Raw genomic sequence first — 11,923 nt, 5'->3', positions numbered from 1 at the left:
TGTATAGTGTCACAACTTTTGGGAAGCGAGCACCATGGCTAAACAATCTTTTTTGATGAAGGTATAATTGACTTTTATCCATTTAGTGTCTTGCTAATATAATAAATAGCTCTTTCCTTTCATGTTGAGTCTTCCTATGCTAGTAATGCCCCTAGTGACACTTACATTACTGATATGTAGAGAATGGGTGGCTTGCTCACTATTGGTGGAACCAAAATAGGTGGATTCATGAGATATTGCTTCAGCTAATAGAATGATTCTGCACACTTGTCTTCCCATATGAAAGGTACATTTTTATGTAGATGGTTGAATGGGAGACATTTGTCCGCTAGTTGAGCAATGAACCTTCTGATAGATTGTAGTATGCCTTGAAGAGATTGTAACTGGCTAATGTTCCTTGGAGGTGGAATTTCAATGATAGCTTGAACCTTTGTGGGGTCCATCTTGATGCCTTTTTCTGATACAATGTAGCCCAAGAGTTTATCAAATGTGACCCTGAAAAACACTTTTTAGGGTTTAACCTAACATTGAATTGTTCTAGTCTCTTAAATATTATAGAAAGAATATCCAGGTGTCCCTCTCTTGTGAATGATTTGTCTATCAACTCATCTACATAATCCTCCATGAAAGTATGCATCATGTCATGGAAGATTGTTGTCATTTCTCTTTAATAGGTTGCACCAACATTTTTCAAACCAAAAGGGTATGTACCCCATGGACATGTGAAGGTCATTTTATCCTGATCCTCTAGAGCTATCTTTATTTGGTTGTATCTTGAGAAACCATCCATGAGCGATAGCATCATGTTCCCTATCATGAGAGCCACAATTGTATCAATGCTTGGTAGAGGAAAATCATCTTTCGGACAAGCCTTGTTGAGGTCCCTAAATTCAATGTAGATTCAGATGCTTTTGTCTGAATTAGAGACTGATACAATATTAGAAATCCATTTTGCATAGTCTATAGGTTGGATGAAACTGACATCTAGTAGTTGATAACTTAATGATGAGCAAATAGTACCAAACCAGTACTGAGAGGGGGGGGTGAATCAGTACAGACAAAAATTTAGTCCAAAACCAGTTTGACAGGAGACACTTCAAACAACTAGCAGACAGTGACACCGGTTTGAAACAGAGTGCAATTGGTAAAGCTAAGAATGTCTGAGACAAGCATTAACCAGTTACTCACTTAGCTTTTCACTCAACTCGAGACTACACTACCATTTCACCCTTATGCATAAACATGTAATCTATCATCAGATCATAATAACAACTAGTTCAACATGTTTTATTGACAGACATAAAACACAGAACCATCATATGCTTGATAGACAATAGCAAAGAATCACAAGATACAATCATCACACATGACACACATATTTTTCACGTGGAAACCCAACTGGGAAAAACCACGATGGGAATGAATACCCACAAGCTATTTTTGAACTCTTTAGAAATCCGCTCTATTAGGAGCCTTGTTCGGTTAGAGACATTACAAAAGGTTCTACTAGGAACCGCTCCTGTTAGAGATCACCCGGTTAAGGGATGGCTACAATACTTGGTTAAGGGTTAAACCCTGTCAAAGGTTACCTTGTTAGAGGATTTCAAGAATTCAATAGCTAAAGGATTCCGAACTCAATAGCTTTGAGTTACCATTTTAAAGGATTTTCAGCAAGTCGGTTAAGGCTACCTTGTTAACGGATTTTCCAACTATTGAGGTGGTTAGAGATCAACAAGTATTACAATGATCTGGTAACAGCACTCAATGCCAATGTAGATTTGTTTAAGCTCCTCTTCACCTTCTGCACTTACACTCTGCAGGTATCACTTCTCTCCTTTTGGTTTGGCAAGAATCACGTATCCCTTCTCTTGGATACACACACACAACTTTTGCCAACAACCTCAGGAAGAGACACAACATCAACCTTATAGGAAAATAGATAGGTCAGTAGCATAAACCCTAAACTCTAAACCTATTAGGTTAAGGAATTCAAACAGTTCAATCCTGACTGTTGAGCACACTGCATTAAATGCAGCAGATCTTGATCCAGACTCAAGACATTCTCCATCATCCATTTCCACCTATTTTATGGTGGTTGATAACCCATCACATGTTACCACCATTTTACAGACTTCACACATTCTTGAGGTAGATAGGAGCAATCTCCCTCATGCAAGATCCTTCACGCACACAAGCTTGCATGGCAACACGATCTGTTCTTCTTTACAATGCTAATTCATCATACAATATCATTAGTTGAGCCACACAGGCTTGAAGCACATCAACCAAAAACCCTAAAGTTGAGACTAACAACCGGTAGTCATACAATACTTCCATATGCTGGTTCCCATAACTATATGTCGGTTCATCATGAACAAGCACACCGCTTCACTTTGGCACAAATACCGATTCACAGTGTTATACTGGCTCTCATCTATGCTGGTTCACACTTCTTCTTCATATTCACATCAATGACAACATACAATGTCATTATGTCCTCATACCGGTTCACATTCATTACGTCCTCATACCCGTTCACATAATGCCAACAATCTCCCCCTTTGGCATTGATGGCAATATACAAAGATATCTCTCCACTTCATTTCTTCTCCCCAATTTCTGTAGATATCTTCTCCACTTCACATCTTCTCCCCATTTGACAACAATTCCAAAGTGGAGGCACAAGCTACCCTATTCCATTATGCTTCTCCCCCTGAGGAGTAGCATCCTTCAACACATCAATCCAAAATAAATTTGACTATGCAATACTTGATTGATGTGGAGCATATGCTTTTAGTTCACCTCCTGAAGGGGCAGTACCCCTAATTCACCTCTTAAGTATGTAAATGTAGTCTTTGGGAGAGGCTTGGTGAATATGTCTGCTAACTGCTCCTTACTAGAAACATGCTCCAGTGCAATCTCTTTGTTCTGAACCTTTTCCCTCAAGAAATGGTACTTAAGCTCAAAGTGCTTGGTTCTAGAATGTAAAACCAGATTCTTGGAGATATTAATTGCACTGGTATTGTCACAAAATATACTTACCGGTTCAAATACAGGAACTTTGAAGCCATTCAATACATGCTTCATCCAAATTGTCTGAGTGCAGTTCATGAAAGCTACAACATACTCCGCTTCCGATGTAGACTGAGAGATACAACTCTGCTTTTTACTCATCCATGAGACCAGTCTACCACAAAGGAAGAATGCACCATTGGTTGTGCTCTTTCGGTCATCTACATTACCAACCCAATCAGCATCTATGAACACTTTCAGGTTAAAATCATTATTGTATGGATACCATAACCCATAGTCAATAGTTCCTTTCGGATACCTAAGAATCTACTTGACTGCAACCAAGTGGGATTCTCTTGGACTTTTCTAGAATCTTGCAGTAATGCCAACTGCATGTGCAATATCCGGTTTGCTATGCACTACATAATGCAACTTACCAATCATTGATCGGTATTCCTTCTCATCAACCAATGCAGAGTCATCCTCTTTGGATAGTTTACAACCGGTTTGCTATCTTCCATGCCAAAGGCCTTCAACACCTCTTTGACATACTTGGACTAAGTGATAAAGATTCCATCCTTCATCTGTTGGATCTGCAGTCCAATGAAGAACTTAATCTTGCCTATGAGTGACATCTCAAATAGATACCTCACAGATCAGGATCTGATCTCCTTTACACTTCAAGTAGATATTGCTATCTTCACTTGTTCTCTCAAATCCAATCTTCACAAGATGGGAATGCAGACATTCATACCATGCTCTAGGTGCCTACTTTAGCCCATATAAGGCTTTATGTAGCCTACATACCATGTCACTATCTTCAGATAGGGCAAACCCATCTGGTTGCTCTATATACACCTCCTCTTCAAGTACACCATTTAGGAATACAGATTTTACATCCATTTGATATACTTTGAAGCCTTTAAAAGCTACATATGCAAGAAGCATACAAACTCCTTCCAATCTGGCTATAGGAGCAAAGGTTTCTCCATAGTCTTCTCCTTCTTCTTGAGCATATCCTTTTCATACCAATCTAACTTTGTTTCTAATCACTGTGCCATCCTCATTCAACTTATTTTTGAAGACCCATTTGGTACCAATGACATTTTTATGCTCTGATCTGGGTACCAAAGACCATGTACCATTTTTCTCTATCTGGTCAAGTTCCTCTTCCATTGCCTTGATCCAGTCTTCATCTTTATGTGCTTCTTTAAATGATTTAGGCTCAAATTCAAAGATCATACATGAGTTTTCTTTGACCTTTCTTCTTGTAAGGATTCTTGCATCCTTATCTCCTATGATCTGATTAGGATCATGATTCAGCTTGACATACCAAGGAATGGTCTTGATGGATTCCTCTTGCTTTTCTTCTTCATCCTCATCTCCATCAGTATCAGCATCTACATTTGTCAGTGTAGGAACACTGATACTAGTACTTAGTTGACTGACAATTGGTTCCCAAAAGGTTGCAACCAGTTTGTTTATCGCTTGCTCACTGTCGGTTTCCTCAGTTTTCTCAAAGGTTTCATCAACTCTTACATTGATGCTTTCCATAATTCTTTGAGTCCTATTGTTGAAACACTTGAGAGCTTTTCTCTTGGTGGAATATCCAAGGAATATTCCCTCATCACATTTCGCAACAAATTTGCTCTAGTGTTCACTCCTCTTGATGTAACATTTGCTACCAAACACTCTAAAGTAGCTAACCACAGGTGTCTTACTGGTCCAATACTCATAAGGAGTTTTATCCTTACCTTTCTTGATGAGTACCTGGTTCATTGTGTAGACTGCAATGCTCACCGCTTCTCTCCAAAAGGTGTGAGCTACCTTTCCTTGAATCAACATGGTTCTAATTGCTTCAACCATAGTCTGGTTATTCCTTTCTACTAGGCCATTCTACTGTGGAGTCTGGGGGCAAACAATTGCCTCTTGATGCCATGTTCTTCACAGTACTTGTTGAATTCACCAGAAGTGAATTCCCCTCCTTGATCAGTTCTTAGGCACTTGATCCTTTTACCACTTTCCTTCTCCACTAAAGCTCTGAAAGCTTTGAACTTTACATAGGCTTTAGACTTGTCTTTCAAGAATGTGACCCACATCATTCTTGAGCAGTCATCAGTGAGAATCATTAAGTACCTATCACCCTGCACACTTCTAGTTTTCATAGGACCACACAAATTAGTATGCACAAGATCAAGCAAGTTGTCAGCAGTGAAAAATTTACCTTTAAAGGTTGAGGAAGACATTTTCCCCAATTGACACTCTCTACACAAGGTATTATCTGGTTTGCTTAGCACTAACAACCCTCTAACTACCTTGATCTTACTAGCTTTCAAAATGTTATCAAAGTTTACATGGCATAGTCTCCTATGTCATATCTAGCTATCATCAAATTTTGCCATAAGACATTACTTATATTTGCATTCAGATGAAATAGGTTACCTTTGGTTTGCATGTTGGTGGCCACCAATTCACCATTCTTTCCTTTGATTCTGCAAATTCTATTCTTGAATTTCAGAGTGAGGCCACTATCATTCAGCTGGGCAACACTCAGAAGGTTGTGTTTGAGACCATCAACCCAATACACATTGTCAGCACTACTCTTTCCATTTAGAGAGATGGACCCTCTGCCTTTGACCATGCATGGTGCATCATTGCCAAAGTGAACCACACCACCATCATACTCCTCCAAGGATAGAAACTTGCTCCGGTCACCACTCATATGGTGAGAACAACCACTGTCAATGATCCACTCATTGGAATTATCAAACTAGGAGACAAGAGCCTTCTTGTCTGACACATCTTCCTTGATAGCAACAAACACATTATCTTCATTTTCTTCATCCTCTGATTCTTCATCTATGACACCTTCATCAACTGCCACAAAATAGTTTCTCTAGTTTCCTCCTTTGAATTTATTGAACCTTTCCGGTTTGTCCTTGTTGTCACCATTAGGATAGTTTACAGCAATATGTCCTATCTAGTTGCAAGAAAAGCATTTCAAAGGTATCTTACCTTTGTATTTGTTAGTTCCTTTAGAAAGTTTCCTTGGAAGGAGAGCTTCAAATGCCATCAAAATCTCCTCATCATCCATTTCTCTACTATGTCTTGGTTCACCACTAGTGCTAGCTTCTTTTCCTTTTCTGGATGGTATAGCAGAAGCTTTAAAAGCTGATTCAGTCTTTTGAACACTGCCATCAAAACTATTTAGCTCATAGGCTGTCAACTTTGCTATGATGGAGTCTAAGGATACCTTAGTCTTGTCTATTGATCTCAGCTCCTAAATAGCAACAACCCTTATTGCATAAACCGATAATAGGGATCTCAAGAGTTTTCTTACCATAGTGGCATCTTCTATTTTACCACCTGCACTCTTGATATCTCCAACAACAGTTTTGATCCTTATTCCATACTGTTGAATGGTCTCACCTTCAACCATCCGCATATCTTCAAACTTCTTTCTAAGGCTTTCTTCCTTAGCCTATTTTACACACTCATCACCGCCATAGATATTTTCAAGAGTATCCCATACCTCTTTGGGATTTACCTTATCCTGAACATCAATAAACTCAATGTCAGATAAACTACTAATTAGGGCTTCCATGACTTGCCCATTCTCCTATATCTCTCTCTTTTGGTCATCAGTAAGGGTACCGATAGGAGCAGCATAGACAGTCTCAACATAGCTCCAGTGTTGAGCACCCATGCTTTTGATGAATATATTCATTCTGTCTTTCCATATAATGAAATTTTCTCTGTTAAACTTTGGACCTTCCCTCTTCATCATTAGACTGGGATCTTTAGCTCAAGCAGTTAAGCTTATAGTACAGAGGACCTGGAGAATGCTCTGATACCAATCGATAACTTAATGATGAGCGAATAGTACCAAACCAATACTAAGAGGGGGGGGTGAATCAGTATAGACAAAAATTTATTCCAAAACCAGTTTGACAGCAGACACTTCAAACGACTGGCAGACAGTGACACCGGTTTGAAACAAAGTGCAACTGGTAAAGATAAGAATGTCTGAGACAAGCATTAACTGGTTACTCACTTATCTTTTCACTCAACTCGAGACTACACTACCATTTCACCCTTATGCATAAATAGGTAATCTATCATTAGATCATAATAACAACTAGTTCAACATGTTTTATTGACAAGCATAAAACACAGAACCATCATATGCTTGACAGGCAATAGCAAAGCATCACAAGATAAAAGCATCACACATGACACACATATTTTTCACATGGAAACCCAACTGGGAAAAACCACGGTGGGAATGAATACCCACAAGCTATTTTTGAACTCTTTAGAAGTCCACTCTGTTAGGAGCCTTGTCTGGTTAGAGACATTACAAAAGGTTCTATTAGGAACCGATCATGTTAGAGATCACCTGGTTAAGGGATGGCTACAATACCTAGTTAAGGGTTAAACCCTGTTAAAGGTTACCTTGTTAGAGGATTTCAAGAACTCAATAGCTAAAGGATTCTGAACTCAGTAGCTTTGAGTTACCCTATTAAAGGATTTTCAGCAAGCCGGTTAAGGCTACCCTATTAAGGGATTTTCCAATTGTTGAGGTGGTTAGAGATCAACAGGTATTACAATGATTTGGTAACAACACTCAATGCCAATGTAGATCTGCTTAAGCTCCTCTTCACCTTCTGCACTTACACTCTACAGGTATCACTTCTCTCCTTTTGGTCTGGAAAGAATCACGTATCCCTTCTTTGGGATACACACACACAACTTTTGCCAACAACCTCAGAAAGAGACACAACATCGACCTTATAGGAAAATAGATAGGTCGGTAGCATAAACCCTAAACCCTAAACCTGTTAGGTTAAGGAATTCAAATGGTTCGATCCTAACCGTTGAGCACACTGCATTAAATGCATTAGATCTTGATCTAGACTCAAGACATTCTCCATCGTCCATTTCCACCAATTTTATGGCAGTTGATAACCCATCACATGTTATCACCATTTTATAGACTTCGCACATTCCTGAGGTAGATAGGAACAATCTTCCTCATGCAAGAACCTTCATGCACACAGGCTTGCGTGGCAACACGATATGTTCTTCTTTACAATGCTAACTCATCACACAATATCATCGGTTGAGCCACACAAGCTTGAAGCACATCAACCAGAAACCCTAAAGTTGAGACTACCAACTGGTAGTCATACAATACTTCCATATGTCGGTTCCCATAACTATATGTTGGTTCATCATGAACAAGCACACCGCTTCACTTTGGCACAAATATTAGTTCACAGTGTTATACCGGTTCTCACATATGTTGGTTCACACCTCTTCATCATATTGACATCAATGACAACATACAATGTCATTATGTCCTCATACCGGTTCACATTCATTATGTCCTCATACTGGTTCACATAATGCCAACAGTGGTTTCTTTAGTTCAACTTTGACTAGAAGTACCACATGTGAATTCATCTTTCTGAGTTTTTATTTAACGGGCTTAACTCCTGGAGCGATTGAAAAGTGATGCATAATGAGATCTCGGATCTGCCCCTGGCATATTGGCATAAGACCAAGAAAATTTTATTTACTTTATCTTGAAGAATTTGATGAAGTTAGGTCTTTCATGTTTTGTTAGTGATTCTTCCAGATGTATGGTTCTTGTTGTTACTTCAGTGTTGATAATGATTGATTGAGTTGGCTCAATCAAGATTGGTGATCTCTCCTAATAAATTTTAGGAAGAGTGTCAAGTCTCTCATCTTCAAGTGCCTCAAAGAGGTTTTTACCATCAAATGTGTCCTTTGTTTTTACTTTTTTATGATCCATTACTGTCATTAAATGGTTTTCACCATAGATCAATTTTGACTTTTGCTCATTTTGCGACTAAGAGACTTGACACTCCCCTAATTGAGAGTTTTGTTATGAGATTCACTGACGGAGCGTATTTTTGGGTTGATTGAAAAAAGGTATTGGATAATGGAGTCATCATTTTAAAATGTTGGTATCTCAATGTGTTCAGGTTATTCCCAGTCTATAAGTTCAGGATATATGAGAGGCAGGGGATTTTTTGGTGGTTCAAGGTCTACCACTATAAGAGTCATAATAGACATGTTATCATAGTTCATATTGGATGTATCAAAGTCTATGATGATATCAAGGTCTTCGATGGTACTCTCTTTGATGTTGCCTGTTTCGTATTGATGTTGCTTATTCTCACTAGCCTCATAGATATGTAGTGGTCCAAATTCAAATGATCTAGATATCCAACCTTGTCCCTTAGAGGGTATGGGTGTATATGTATGGATTGTATCCACCTCAATTTCTTCAGTGACATTAGAGAAAGTGTCTCATTCATATTCATTTTTGTCTGTTTCAGAATCACTGTCTAAGGTTGCATCACTGTATCTGATAGAAATATTGTATGGCGAGAAGAGCTCACTAATAATTGACACAAGTTTTGTTGCTTGTGTTGATTCAGGTTATGCGTTTGTTTGTACTCTTTGGATTTGTTCATAAATAGTCTCTTCCCTTTGAAGGGAAATTTCTTCTTTTTGTGGATCATTTATAGCTTGATCAGGTCTCGTTATTGCTTTCATGTGATGTATATATTTATAGGAATCCTCCTCTCTTTGAATAGTGAGTTCCTCTTGTTGTTTCTCATATTCTTCGTCCTCTTGTTCTTTTTTTGTCTTCTTAGCTTCTTGGTCTATCACTTCTTGCCATGATTCCTTGTTATATGTTACATTTCTTTTCCATCGGGGATTTTGATAATCTCATTTTTTAACAGGCTGAATATGCTAGTCATACCCAAGTCCAAATTTATCTTTGGTAAGTTGTGAATGGGGTTGAATCGGTTTTGTAATGCCTTCCTAACGCTTAGAAATAGGTCCCTTTCCTTTTTATCCTATTCTCTACATGATTCTAAATCCATTACCATATTGTTGTGTTGGGATGACAACTTCTAGAGTTGTTGATCTTGTCTCTTCTTCATCTTTGTATAGCTAGTTGAGGATATCCTTGTCTTCTTATTCTTCTACAAGTGTGCCTACTTGGATGAATTTTCCATCAAATTTTTTGAGAGGTTGTGTTTCTTTGTGCCTTGATATTGAAGGTTGTCCATGGGACTTTGGCAAAGTTGGCAACTTTGATAGACATAGGGATTCAAAAGAGTACTCCCCCATGCCTTGGTCTTTTGTCTCCATCTTCTTTCCAAAATCTATGGACAAACTTGAGTTTTTCCTAACTATTGGATGATGAGGAAGCTTGGGCCTCCCTGTTATGTGGTCCTAGAATAATTTGAGCTGCCCTCATAGTGTTGCAATACCGAAAGGGGTTGGTGTCCACTGATATTGAGATCTCCTGTCCATTGTAAGGGAACTTGAGACATTGATGATATGTGGAAGGTAGCACTTGCATTTCATGGATCCAAGGATGACCCAAGAGTATGTTATATGTCACTATGTCTAAGACTTGGCAAATTGTGTCCTTCTACATAGGTCCTACCTAAATGGGTAGCACCACTATTCCTTCTGATGACCTTTCTTCATCATCATATGCCTTGATAGTTTTCTTTTTGGGATCAATAACTTTCTCTAAGAATCCCAATGCACGGATAAGTTTTAAACTAAATATATTTAGGCCATCTCCTCCATATATTAGCACATGTTTTACCCAATGTTTGTAGACAAGAACTTAGATATGGAGTGGGGTGCTATGTGGATGACTCAAAGAGACATCATCATGCTTTAAAAAAGATAGGTTATGAGGCGTCGTCATATGTGCCATCATAGCTTGGAATCGATTGATGTCCAGTGTTGGCATTTTTTATGTTTATGTTGTGATTGTCATTGATGGACACACACTTGTATTGAGATCCCCTTTTTATGTATGAGCTAGAGCTCAACTGGTATTTGTTCCAACCAGTATGTTGTATTCTAGTCTTTAGACTATTGGTGATTTTGCAGAATGTGTTTCCCGGTCTGGAGCGGCATGTCGACCCCAAGCAACTCGTAGATCTCAAGTGGTATGAGGGAGAAAAGTGGCATAACACATTCTTACCAGTCTTCATTTTTGTCAAACCGGCAACCGGTATTTTGTATGAACCAGTAATACTCTGTGATGAGTTACCAACCCACATTTTATGATGAGTTACCAATCCACCGATTGATTGACGGTGCTGACAGACTGACGGTGCTTTTTGTGTCATGTTACTGAGTATGTCTAGATTCATTGAACCTAGGAAATTGTAATTTAATCCTATTGGACCGACATGAAATCAGATTCCTTTAAAAGGACATCATGTCTAGGGTTTTAGGGTGTTGCTGAAAGGGTTTATGTTGTGACTAGGGTTTAAGGTGGTTGTTGAGTTGTTGTAAGAGTGATCTTATCTGAGAAGATCAAGTTGTAACTGAGAGAGATAGAGAAGACTGAAGTAATGCTGAAATGCATTAGCAGTGAGCTATACTAGATCTAACCAAGCAGTTTATGCTATTAGATAGATCAAACACTTGTTGATTACTCACATCTTTGACAAGTTTGTAGCCCTTAACCGGGTAGGCCCAAAAGCCTATTCTAAAATCCTCTAACAAGGTGGTTCACTTCTGTGAATCTAAAATCCTCTAACAAGGCAGTCTTTAATCGGACTTATCTCCTAACAAAGATTGAGATTCCTAATAGGATCTGTTATGGTGAAGAACATTGTAAGACCTTAACCGGTCTGACCTTAACCGGTCTGGTTTCTATTCTACAGATAGTGACTTGTGAGTTCCATCTCATCGTGGTTTTTCCCATTTGGGTTTCCACATAAAATATCTTGTGTTATGGTTGTATTGCTTTTGTGGGTGATTGCTTTATTTGCATTTTGGTTTGCATGTGTGATAACGGGTCTATCTGTTAAACTGTTTTACCGGTTTATCTTCA

This window comes from Cryptomeria japonica, chromosome 1 (assembly GCF_030272615.1).
Source record: "Cryptomeria japonica chromosome 1, Sugi_1.0, whole genome shotgun sequence".
NCBI lineage: Eukaryota > Viridiplantae > Streptophyta > Pinopsida > Cupressales > Cupressaceae > Cryptomeria > Cryptomeria japonica.
Note: the sequence above shows the minus strand (reverse complement) of the source record.